The sequence below is a fragment of the Mesoplodon mirus genome, assembly GCF_964341445.2.
Source record: "Mesoplodon mirus genome assembly, chromosome: 3".
Taxonomy (NCBI): domain Eukaryota; kingdom Metazoa; phylum Chordata; class Mammalia; order Artiodactyla; family Ziphiidae; genus Mesoplodon; species Mesoplodon mirus.
Window position 1 is genome coordinate 101,425,270 of NC_138978.1, and position 13,114 is coordinate 101,438,383.

The 13,114-nt window shown below is 40.1% G+C and overlaps 1 protein-coding gene across 1 annotated transcript in view; it reads right to left on the minus strand.

Moving 5' to 3' along the window:
- Positions 1-13,114, minus strand: part of VAV3 (vav guanine nucleotide exchange factor 3) — a 404,602-nt gene that overhangs the window by 8,690 nt on the left and 382,798 nt on the right. The window lies entirely within an intron of this gene.

Sequence of the window (13,114 nt, forward strand, 5' to 3'; positions counted from 1 at the left end):
ATGACTTACTGTTGTCGCTCTTTCTATACATAAATTTTCAATGTGTTTGGGTCCTTGATTCTCATAAGCTGTCAAAACAGCATTTGAATGTCTGGCACCTATGTAGACGAGTATAAAATAATGTGTTTCCTTAGGAAAGTATGGATTTAAATCTAGATGTAAGCAATGTCAGAATAAGGTATTTGATAAAAATATTTTGCAGAATGGTTTAACCTGCAAAACATATTTCTGTCGATACTGAGAATACATCCACCTATTTCTACACACACGTACAGATACATGTTTTCTTCATCATACTCCTCCAACTATACCAAGATGACACTAATATAAGAATTACTGGTACGTGCAGATCCTGGAATGGAATAGAAACAGCTGAGTAACAGTGACATTCAGATGGGAATGTTGAGGGATTATTATTTCCTATCCCTTTCACTTCCTGGCATAATATTCACTTCACCACCTACTATTATAGGAAGCCTGCTGTTAGTACATTACATTATTCTGGGAAGCTTCTTGAGAGAAAGAACTTTTATTCATACCTGTATCCACTGAGATAATAGTAAATCTACGTTGAGACCTTTTTCATTGAAGTAATCATTTGCAAACTGCATTCTTTAGTTAAGGGGCCTAACTTTCATCCTTCCTCAAATACTTTCAATTCCTTATTAGCACAGACGAAGGAGAACCTTGCTCAGAGAGACCATCACACTTAGGTAGGGGTCTCTGGTTATTTTCACATGATATCTGGCACTCAAATGGGTTAATGTTCATGGAATATTAGCAAATAAGTGGCTCATAGTTTAGTGACTTAAAAGGTCTCATTAGGAGTTATTAAAATATTAACTCAAATATTAAGTCAAATATTAACTTTTCCAAGTTAAATGAAACTTGAAGTACTAAGATTCTCTAATTGAAACAGAAGCTATTAGCATAGCCATAATAAACTGATTGGCACATCATAAGTGAATATTATCCAGTTCTGAGACTTGACTGAGAGGACAGAGCCACAGAAGCATGTCAATTAAAAGAGGAACACAATGTTCACAGAATAATAAAGTACTAGTGAATTGGTATCTGATACCTATACTTTTGTTAAGGTTAACTGAGCATTGCTTTAAAGTATTATGCTCTGCTTTGATTAGGCTATTCATGTTCACAAGCAAATGAAAGTCCACTCAAGTTTCAATAACATTTGAAATTTGTACACAGCAGAGACCAAGCTCAATCAACACTAGTCCTTAGGGTACTGGTTACCAAATCAAAGTTTTTTTTTTTTTTTTTTTTTTTTGCTGTACGCGGGCCTCTCACTGCTGTGGCCTCTCCTGTTGCGGAGCACAGGCTCCGGATGCGCAGGCTCAGCGGCCATGGCTCACGGGCCCAGCTGCTCCGCGGCATGTGGGATCTTCCTGGACCGGGGCACGAACCCGTGTCCCCTGCATCGGCAGGTGGACTCTCAACCACTGCACCCCAAATCAAAGTATTTTTCAAAGTATTTTTGAACTACCACTTAATTATCCATTATATGTATAAGTGAGCATGATACTAAGCATTTGCTAATTATTCTCTGGGATAGACATTACCTAATGCTCAGCCTTAAGATGTAACAACCACATGTGTTTACACTCATTTATGTTAAAAAAAAAAAAAGTAAAAATATCAGGCAATTGTACCAATGATACCATCATCAATACAGCTATCCCTGTGAGTTTGCGGCCCAGCAGTGGCCTAGAGATTTTCCTGAAGGACTGTGTTCCTATGTGGGATACTTTGAGGGATCCAGGAGGTTCCTTTTACCAAGACTGTCTATAGATGGCCTAACAGCAGAGAACATGCTGAGAATTTAATGAATGTTTAAATTTGTGACCCTTAACCTGGTTTTAGTTTAGAACGTAGCCATGTCTTCTTCTTAAGACTCCCAGAAACATTCATAGACATAGTATCAAATATGTGCTCCCCATCTCCCTCAAATATAGTGTTTATTGTATATTTTATATATTGTCACTGAAAAAGGAGGAATGATTCAGATTGGTTTCATTTAATTGAATGCTGACATCTGGTAAATGGACAAATCTCTTTTAACCTAAAATTCAAAGATATGACAAGGAAAACTTAGAATTATTGTGAAAAGAAACAGCTGCTTTATATTCAACACTGCACAGTCTAAATACGTAAAGCCATTAACAAGCAAAAATATGAGTATAAGTCTTTATTGTTATGGAAAATTAGATCATTTGACATTTCAAGGGATTTCGGATTATTTATAAGCATCTAGTTTATCAAGATGTGAACCTGATCCTAAATCCTTACTCTTTAACAATAATTGGCAGACATCTATTAAATAACTACTAATGTGCCAGGGACTGTGCTAAGGTGCTATTGGAGATTTAACAGATAAGACAGAGCATCGACTCTAAAGGAGCTTACAAATTAGTAAAGAGACAGACACAGAGATGATACAGAGATATGGGAATTATTCATCTTGGATAGAAAGTGCTATGACTAGACTTTAGGCTCCATTTGAGCCTTTCCCTACAAAAATCTCCAGTCTTCCGGTTGCTCAGGCCAAAAGCCTTACAGTCACAGTCTTGAGTCTTCTCTTGCTATTCTGTCTCACATCTGATGTGTCAGAATGTCCTGTTCGGTTATATATTATAAAGGTGACCCATCTGGCTACATGTTGGTCCAGGCTGCTATCATCTCTCACCTGGATTGCTGCATGAGCCCCCTAACTGGTCTTCCTGTTTTTACACAGACTCTAGAACAATCCAAGTCAGACCATGTCTCTCCTTTGTTTAAATCGTTCCAATGGCTTCCCAAGTCTTCCGGAACAATAGCTAAAGTCCTATAAAGCCTCACAGAGGCTGGCCTCCCTTGCCCCTCTGACTCCATCTCTGCTGCTCTGGCCACATTGCACATGTCATACATGCTCCTTACTTTGCCCTGGCTGTTCTGCTCGCACTTCCTTGAATCTTTACTCAAGTGTTGCCTTCACAACGAGGCCTACCCTGATGCCCCATAAAAGAGTCATGGACGCATACCACTTGTGCCATGTGGTGCAGAGAGAAAGCAGGGTTTTCTACAAGCAAAGAAGTAGGTAGAGGGTACTCAATCCCCTAAATTCCCACTGTCCTACTGCTTAGATTGGGCGTGGATGGTCTGTACACACCATGGTCAAAGTTCCAGTAGCCTGCTCTTCAGATGGATGGGGTATTTATGTGAGTTTATGATAGCAGAAACTCCCTGTTTGCTATGGACCAGATATTTCTGTCCCCCTCCAGACACCAAAATTCATATGTTGAAATCTAATGCCTCATGCCATGGTATTAGGAAGTTTGGCTTTTGGGATGTGCTTAGGTCCTGAGAATGAAGCCTGCATGAATGGGATTAGTGCTCCTAAAAAGGCAATCCTGCAGAGCTTCCTCACCCCTTTCCACCATGTGAGGACACAGGTGCCTTCTATAAACCAGAAAGCAGGCTCTTACCAGTACCAAATCTGCCAGAACCTTGACCTTGGACTTCCCAGCCTCCAGAACTGTGAGCCATAAATTTCTGTGGTTTATAAGACACGTGGTCTATGGTGTTTTGTTATAGTAGCCCAAACAGACTAAGACACTGGTCATACAAATGACCTTGTTAGAAAGGGGAGCTTTGGAAGCCAGTGGCTGGTATTAGCCTGTTCTACTGTTGAGAACTGAAAACTGCTGAGCCGGCTCTCTATTAACTACCAAAAGGAGGAAAAATGAATCTCTACTTTTGTTCCTCATCATCTGACCACCCCAGTTAAAATCATAAACCATCCCCAGCACTCCTGAGTAGCATTACGTTGTTAGATTATCTTTTCTAGAGCACTCACCAACTTCTAATATACTATATAATTTATTTTTTATCTATTATTTGCCTTCCCCATTACCATGTGAGTTCCACAAAGGCAGAGACTTTTTTTTTTCCACTGCTGCGTATCCCCAGCAATTTAAACAGTGCCAACCCTGCAGTAGGCTCTCAATAAAGGTCTGTTGAATGAATGAATGTGGGGACCTGTGGGGTTATTGGTGGGAATGTAATAACTAAAGATGAGATGAGGAGAGAAGTTCTTGGAGAACTGCCCTATGAGGAAGAAGGATAAAGAAAAAGAGGGAAAATTAACAGGGGAAGATGGAGCTTTGAGTAGAAAGACTGAGCTTTGAATAGGAAAAGATCTGAACGAGCAAGTCAGATAATCTTGAAGTGTTTATGCTCAATTCTGACAAATTTGAGTGTATTCATAGCAGAGTGGCCAGGATGGTGACAGATTTGGCGACCACATGTATGACAATGGAGCAATCATGGTAGAGTGTGTATGTAGTATATTTAACTTTGAGTAATTCTGAAGAGATGAGCTAATGATGGTAAATAGCTCCAATAAGTCAAGTTTCTGGATCAATATAAGCATTAAAAAAAATTCTGTTCAAAAAATAAATTAGGGGGCTTCCCTGGTGGTGCAGTGGTTAAGAATCCGCCTGCCAGGGGCTTCCCTGGTGGTGCAGTGGTTGGGAGTCTGCCTGCCAATGCAGGGGACACGGGTTTGAGCCCTGGCCCGGGAGGATCCCACATGCTGCAGAGCCACTAGGCCCGTGCACCACGGCTGCTGGGCCTGAGCTCTGGAGCCCGCGGGCCACAGGTACTGAGCCCATGTGCCACAACTGCTGGGGCCTGCGTGCCTGGAGCCCATGCTCTGCAGCAGGAGAGGCCGTGACAATGAGAGGCCCGCACACAGCAACGAGGATCCAGCATAGCCAAAAATAAATTTATTTAAAAAAAAAAGAAAAGAATCCACCTGCCAGTGCAGGGGACACGGGTTCGAGCCCTGGTCCTGGAAGATCCCACATGCCGCAGAGCAACTAAGCTCGTCCACCACAACTACTGAGCCTGTGCTCTAGAGCCTGTGAGCCACAACTACTGAAGCCCACGCGCCTAGAGCCCATGCTCCGCAGCAAGAGAAGCCCTTGCACTGCAATGAAGAGTGGCCCCTGCTCGCTGCAACTAGAGAAAGCTCATGCACAGCCAAAAATAAATAAGTAAATAAATTTATAAAATAAATAAGTTGGGTGATTTGTGTGGCCGTAGACATAGTCACCTGAGTATCAAGTAAAGCCTGAGGATGACCTCTCAGGAATGTCACAAAAAAACACTTGCTAAGAAAGACTCTACCAGGGTTGACACTGCTGCTAAGTCTGAAGTGCCTCAATACCAGAGTCCCCCTGCATTCCTGTCTATTGTTCAGCTGTTAAGCAAACTGTATGTAACACCCAAGGGATATGTGCAGTAGAGTGTTAAGTCCAAGTAGATGCTCAAAAATGTTGAATGCATAAAGCAGTGAATGAAGGGAAACCCTGGCCAAGTCGGACCGGCTCCCTTATCCAGATCTGGAATTCAGTAGGGGAAGCTGCATATCAGTGGTATATATGAGGAAAAAAAGAGCTCTCAGCATTGTTCCTCAAAGCTAGGAGACTGATCCAAATTTTAGCAAGAAAAAAAGGAATTCCTTTCAATTTATGTTTGTTTTACAGGGAAGAGAGACTAGAAAAACCAAAGCCTTGGATCAGGGCTGCCACATGAGGACACTATAGTCAATTAGGGAACATTACACAGATTGAGACCAGTTTTTAATTTAGAAAATAAGGTTTATAGAAAGAACAATATACAAAATGAGACATATTAAAACATAAGGACTGCTTTTTGAGTTTTGAAACATGAAAAAGGACAGCTTTTTTTTTTTTTTTTTGCGGTATGCGGGCCTCTCACTGTTGTGGCCTCTCCCGTCGCGGAGCACAGGCTCCGGACGCGCAGGCCCAGTGGCCATGGCTCACGGGCCCAGCCGCTCCATGGCATGTGGGATCCTCCTGGACCGGGGCATGAACCTGTGTCCCCTGCATCGGCAGGCGGACTCTCAACCACTGCGCCACCAGGGAAGCCCAAAAGGACAGCTTTGAGTGAGGTTACTTGAATCTGTAGAATTTCGATCTGCAAGCTATAGATTTCTGAAGGGACCCTGGGTACTGGCTACTAATTCTTAAAGCTATCAGGTTCAGGATAAAAATTGCTTACAGTAGCTACTAAAGCTCCTGAAGCAAGTAAGTAAAAAAGGGAAGGCCAGAATGACCTAATAATGAACATGTTCAGCTGTAGTTGATTAGTTGCCCAAGAACAGTAAGTTCTGTGGACATGATAGACATCCTGAGAAAAAGAGTATAAAAATGACAGCAATATGTTAGAACCACCTTAGCCCATAGAAAAGCATGCACAGAGCACTTCCCATGTGCCAGACATTGTTCTAAGTACATCACATACACTAACTCTCTCATGGCTCATAATACAAACATTACACATTATGAGACAGTGTTGCAGGATGAAATAAACTTGGGAAACTCATCACTTTCCTATATCATACAAGCAGCACTTCTGGTACATCTGTTTAACAAACGAAACCTTTCATGATGTTTCTCACAGGACTGGTGATTCATGAAACATCCAGTTGGAGACATTAATATAAGTGAAAGGGGTTTGAAAAATATAGTGTTCTTTTTAATCATTAAATTATTGAATATCAGACAGAATTACTAGGTTCTTATTCTATATCAAGTATTTTATATAGTGTTTCAAACAATCGGTCATGTAGACCTTTTTGGGAAACTTTCATTGGCTAGAAGTGCTCTCTCTCAGGAAGACAGTGCGTTTCACTGCAGGAAAGTTACAAGCCATTGAAAACACTTCACTGTAACTCCCCATCCGTTGACTACCCATCTGCCCTAATAATGCAAAGTCCTCTTATAACTCCAATAAGAAAAAAATAAGGATGGAAAAATTTGGAGAAAAATTTAAAATTAGTATGATGAGATTATAGTGAGTTGAATGGTGCCTCACCTCCCCAAAGACATGTCTGCCTAGAACCTGTGAATGTGATCTTATCTGGAAAATGGGTCTTTGCTGATGTAAGTTAAGGACCTCAAGATGAAATCATCCTGTATTATGATGAGCTCTAAATGAAATAAGTGTTTTTATAAAAGAAGAGAAAGGGAGATGACACACAGAGGAGGAAGTTATATGAAGACAAGGCAGAGATTGGAATGGTGTGTCTGTAAGCCAAGGGACAGCAAAAATTGCCAGCAGCCATCCAGAAACTAGAAGAGAGGCATGGAATGGATTCCCCCTCAAAGCCTCCAGTAGGAGCCAACCCTGCCAACACTTTGATTTCAGACTTCTGGCCTCTAGAACATAAGAGTAAATTTCTGTTGTTTTAATCCCCTTCATTTATGGTAATTTTTAAGGCAGTTATAGGAAGCTATTACAGTGAGATTAAAACAGATATTTAAATTACCAGGATAAAGTTAGATTAAATCAAACCCAAATGCCAAATGACCAAGGAAAAAGATGACAAAAGACTGAGGATAAAATTAGGAGATCAGAATTAGAGTAGATGAATATAGATATGTTGAATTACAAGGGCAAGAAGGTAAAAAATAAGTGGATGTTTGAGGAGTGTGTATGAAGGAGATAATAAATATTATCCACTATTACACTGTGATAAAACTAATAAATAATGGTTAAGGCATTATCAGATGTTTCAAGAATTATCAGGAATAAGCAAGTTATATAATGTTACAGTGAGTTAAATAAATATGAACAATACAAATTCTCCAAGTTTCTAAAACACTGGCTAAAATGAAGCTTAAGCACCTTGTCAGATGGCTAATAGAATAATGGGACTACCTGCGTGAAAGGAACAAGACCACAGTAGGGAAAAGCAGCCTGGGCCCTGGCTCTGGCTTTTACTTTTTCCTGCAAGGTCATTCGCATGGTCCCAAAGACCCAGGAAGCCTTTGTCAATTTTTGAAGAATTGCTATAATATTTGTCACCACCTCAAAAGGATCATGCTGTTCTATATTTTGTTTTCAAGCCCACCTATCTCTCCATGCTTTTTCAAATAACAACTACACATAGTGCTTTAATACCTGCTATGTCTCCCACAGACCTTAGGCTCTGACTTCACTCATTTAGCCCTTTCTGAACACGTGTTTCTTGAAAGGCACTGTGCAAAGTGCAGTTTGAGAATGGGAAGCTCAGGAGCCTGGTTCCTAAGGCTTCAGGGAGCAATATACCAGAAGAAATCATTAAAACTGTATAAAAATAATGCTATATTTTATGTAAACTATGTAACGAAGTGTGAGCAATTCATAAAACTCTATCTTCAACCCCAACCACTCTTCTTAATGTCAAATGCCTACTGAACCCGAGTGTGCACAGGCACTGAAAGTCTGTGCACAACTGAATGTATTATCTCCTCCTCTATACATGTTATGTCTCTTTTGTTTCTTGATCAGTCCAATGGTTTCACTGTTTGCCAATCATCCAAGGCAAATGTGTATCATACATGTACCACTTCTACCTCAATTCCTTTATCCAATCAATTCGACTTCCAGATTATACCAAAATTTGCCCACTGTCCTGCTCCACTGTCTCTATTCAGCTTTTGTCCAAACCTCCATCATCCCTCCCTTGGACATCTACAGTAGTTTCCTCACTCATCTCTTTGGTCCATGCCTCCCTTCAAGCCACTCTCACAGAGTAGGCAGTGATCTTTCAAAACAGTGTAAATCAGTTCATATCATTTCTGCTTATATAAAGCTTCAGTACATTCCCAATGTATATATTAGAATCCACTCAGTATGCTTTAAATATTTCGATCCCCTTCTAATTCCTTAAACGTGTGAAGTTATTTCCTGTTAAATGTCCTTCACACAAGCTGCTTCTTCACTGTGATGTTTCCCTACCACCACTAACCCACACCCTGCCAATCCACATAGATCCTTTAAGTTTTGTCTAGACGCCACTTCTTCAAAATGTCCTTCCCTGACCCTACAGGTTAAATAGGCCCTCTTGTTGTACACTTTCACTTTGCTTCTGCTTCACAAGACTTATCAAAATTTGTGATTATTTATGAAGTTATTTGTTTTATGTTTGTTCCTATCCATCTTATTCACTGTTATATTTAGCATCCAGAACAGGACCCGGCACATAGTAAGTGTTGAATAAATAACTGTTGAATAAAACAATGAAGGAATGAGTAAGTAAACACAGTGAGGTAACAGGTAAGGAAGAGATGGTTCAAATACATCCTACTCCGTACTCTACACACCCTAAAATCAGTGCACCAAGCTGCCCCTGCTCCTGGAACAGGTGAAAGAGGAGAATGCTGCCATTTTCTCCCAATTCTGTTAGTCCTAAGGTAAACGGATCATCTCGAAATTTTAAAACTTTTACTTCCGAAATAATTCAGACTTAAATGTAGCAAGAATAGTACAAAGAATTCTTATATTTTTTTCACTCAAACTCCTCAAGTGTTAATATTTTACCATGTTTATCATCTCTGTATTTTCCTGAACTATTTTAGAATATGTTGCAGACAATGCCCTTTATCTCTAAATATTTCAGTGTGTCCTTCCTAAAAACAAAGGCATTTTCTTCTCTTATAATCACAGTACAATTATCAAAAACAAAAATTATTTAATCTAGAAACTTATTCAAGATGTGTTAATTGTTCCCTGTGTGTCCTTTATAGCAAAAAAAAAAAAAAAAAAATTTCTTGTCCAGGATTCAACCTAGGATCACATGTTGCATGTGGCTGTCATGTTTCTTTGGTCTTCTCTTCAATTTGAAACAATTCTGCAGTCTTTCATGACATTGACATTTTTGAAGAGCATAGGCCAATTATTTTGTAGAATGTCATTGAGTTTGGGTTTCTCTGATATTTCCTCATGATTCGATTCAAATTGTGCACCCTGGAGGGCAGGAATACCACAAAAGTGATGTTACATCCTTCTCAGAGCATCACATTAGGAGGTGCATGATATCTGGTTGTCCCATTACTGGTGATGTTAACTTTGATCACTTTTAGGTGCTTCTATTTTCCCTCTTTAGTAATTAATACGGTCTTGTGAGAAGACACTTTGAGATCATGTAAATATAGTGATAACCAATATTTTTTTTAAACATTAGCCACCTCTGTGGTCCAACTAATTCTCCATTTACTTGGGAAAATGCTTAAGGTCTATTAATAGGTAATGAAACAGCTAATTGTGCAACTTTTCCAAGTGTAACGGTCTATTACCATTCTACCTTACCTCCTTCTCTCATGCATACAAAGAAAGAAACTTAGGATGCTGTTTTTAAAAGAACATAATAAAATATCCAATCTCATTCCTTATTCATCAGATGAGAAAGCTGAGGCCCGAACAGGCCAAGTGACTTGCCTGGGGTCAGACAGCTACTCAGTAGCAGACCTGAAAATAATTAAGCGCTCACTGTAGCGCAAGAAAGGCAAAAGTCAGTTCAGTGCCCTTCAAATACACAAGCCCTAGGGGTACACCCGCAGCAGTCTAAGGCACGTTTCCTGCGACCGTTTTTGGAAAGTAATGGGATTCTTACACAGATCCACAGAACAGGGCAGAACATCATCCACGGAGCCACTGCAGTTTCTAGGGAAGCACAATGGCTCACTGATGTGCCTGAGTGCTCTTTGTTCTCTACCTTCCTCTCGTCATCTCTCTTGGAAACACTCAAGTCATTGCGGAGGCAAAAATAGTCTCACAGCCCTAGGAAAGAGCCTTGCTTACAACGGGCTCCTCACCTACAAATGCTACACACTCCTTGCCCAATACTCTGGATGTCTGTTTAATTCTAATTAGTGTCTTTATATATGTTAGTTTGCAATTGCATGAGGTAGGCCTGTCATAATCTTACCATATTTTACAAACTTGAGAAGAGTTTTTAATTCTCCCAAGAACATCTAAACCTAGACTAATACAGAAGCAAGCAGCCTCTTCTATGATGCCCTGGGACTTTCTTTTCCAAGGTGACTATATAGCATGTGAGAGAAAAATAATAATAAATCGCAGGTTTCAGGAGTTAGAACTCCAATCGCAACCTCCACCCAGAACACAGCGTGGTCCTAGGCTTTGGCTTGCCTGCCCTGCTTCCTCCATTACTTAGAAGCAATGAAGATGCCATGCCCTGTCCTGTATCCCAAGGTACTATTTCTTCATAAAAGTTATTCTGAGATGCTATTCAGCAGCACGCCCAGAGCTACGAACCAGAGGTAAGGACTCTAAAGACATACTACACAATCTTTCTATACAGAATATGTAGTTTCCTCTTTACCACTTCCTGAGAGACACGTGTAAAAACTGAAGCAGTGTTTTAATTAAGGGTTAACGTTTAATCAGGACTTGGTATAAAATAAGCAAGGGATATTTTAAAAAATCATAAAAACAAAGATGTAAATTGCTATGAGTTAAAACTAGTAATTCAACAATTAGAAATATAGGAAAATGTTTGCTGTGTTAGAGGAGTGACTAGTAGTAGTAGGAAAGCAGCAGCTGTGGTAGAAGTGGTAGAATCAGCAGCAGCTGACTTTTATGGCATGTTTACCATGTTACCAGCACTCTGCTAAATGCTTCAATGTATAGCACCTCATTCAGTCCTCAAAATCATCATAGTGTTCTCATTTCATATGAAAGTCAGCAACAAGTAAATAAAACACTGGGATAATATACACTTGATCTAAGATTATAATCCTGCTGACTAATCTTGGAGTGTAGACCATCAAGAAATTATTGCTGACTGACATACCAGCACATGCCCTCACTTCTTTCTGGTCACTTTAGGAGTGAGATCTTCCCCGATCATCCTATATAAAAATATCAAACTCCTAACCCAGACTTGCCAGAGCTGCCTCATTAAAATATAAGCTCCATAAGGATAGGGACTCTGCTGAATCCCAATACCTAGAACAGCGCCTTTTCTGCGTTAGGTAATTATTATATGCTGAAGGAACGAATAACTGAATGTAGCTTGCATGGATGCTCAAAATCATGTTATTGGCCATGCTTTGAAAAAGAAAAAGAGCCTGTAACGCCATCCCTAGTGGCTAAACAAGTTTGAGCACTGAATACTTGGTCAAACAGTAGAAAAAAATTTAAACTAGGCAACTTCATTTGTAGTTGACCAATATTCTCCGAGCACCCACATGTGCCAAGCACAGGAGTGCCTGAGAGTGACCACACAGTGAAATAGAGGGTTAAGAACCTTCCACTGACCAGGATACCGGCTCTCCCTGACTGCCAGTCCCTCTCACCTGGACTTTCTAAAACTAAGCAAAAAACTCAGACAGGATATTTAGTGTAACTGACCTCCTGGGCAACTTTATCTCCTGCTACTGGGAAGGCAAAGTAAAAGAATTGAAAATTATACTTTTCGTGTAGGGAAAAATGTCATAACCCTGGTAGGCTTTTAAGAAGTTTGTAGAAAAAATTGTTTCTTAAGGGGAAGTTCCTTTTTTTTTTTTTTTAGAAGATGTTGGGGGTATGAGTTTATTAATTAATTAATTTATTTTTGCTGTGTTGCACCTTCGTTTCTGTGCGAGGGCTTTCTCTAGTTGCGGCAAGAGGGGGCCACTCTTCATCGCGGTACATGGGCCTCTCACTATTGCGGTTTCTGTTGTTGCGGAGCACAGGCTCCAGATGCGCAGGCTCAGTAGTTGTGGCTCACGGGGCTAGTTGCTCGCAGCATGTGAGATCCTCCCAGACCAGGGCTCGAACCCGCGTTCCCCCGCATTAGCAGGTAGATTCTCAACCACTGTGCCACCAGGGAAGCCCGGGGAAGTTCCATTTTTGAATGAACAAAACTCATGGCCTATATGAGCATCTAAGATAACTGGGTAACAGTGGGGTAAAAACTGAAAGATAAATTTTAATGTGTTTACAGTTTCAACAAAAAGTGTGCTCTGACTACTTTCATTGCACAATCTTGTTCATTTATCACTGATCCTTGTGAAGAGAACAGCTATTAAGTTATTCAAATTGAAAAAAAGATGTCAGTTGATGTGACAGATTACTTGTATATTTACTTTATGGAAATGTTATGAAATTTTACTGGTGGTGTTAGTGCCCTGAGCGTTGCTTCCCTTTCAGTTTCTGCTTTTAGGGAAAAAAAGTTATATTACATGATGCAAATTCTTTTTTTTCAAATACCTCTAGATATTCCTATTTTGCTTAGGCTAAACCTTCTGAGGGTAATAAA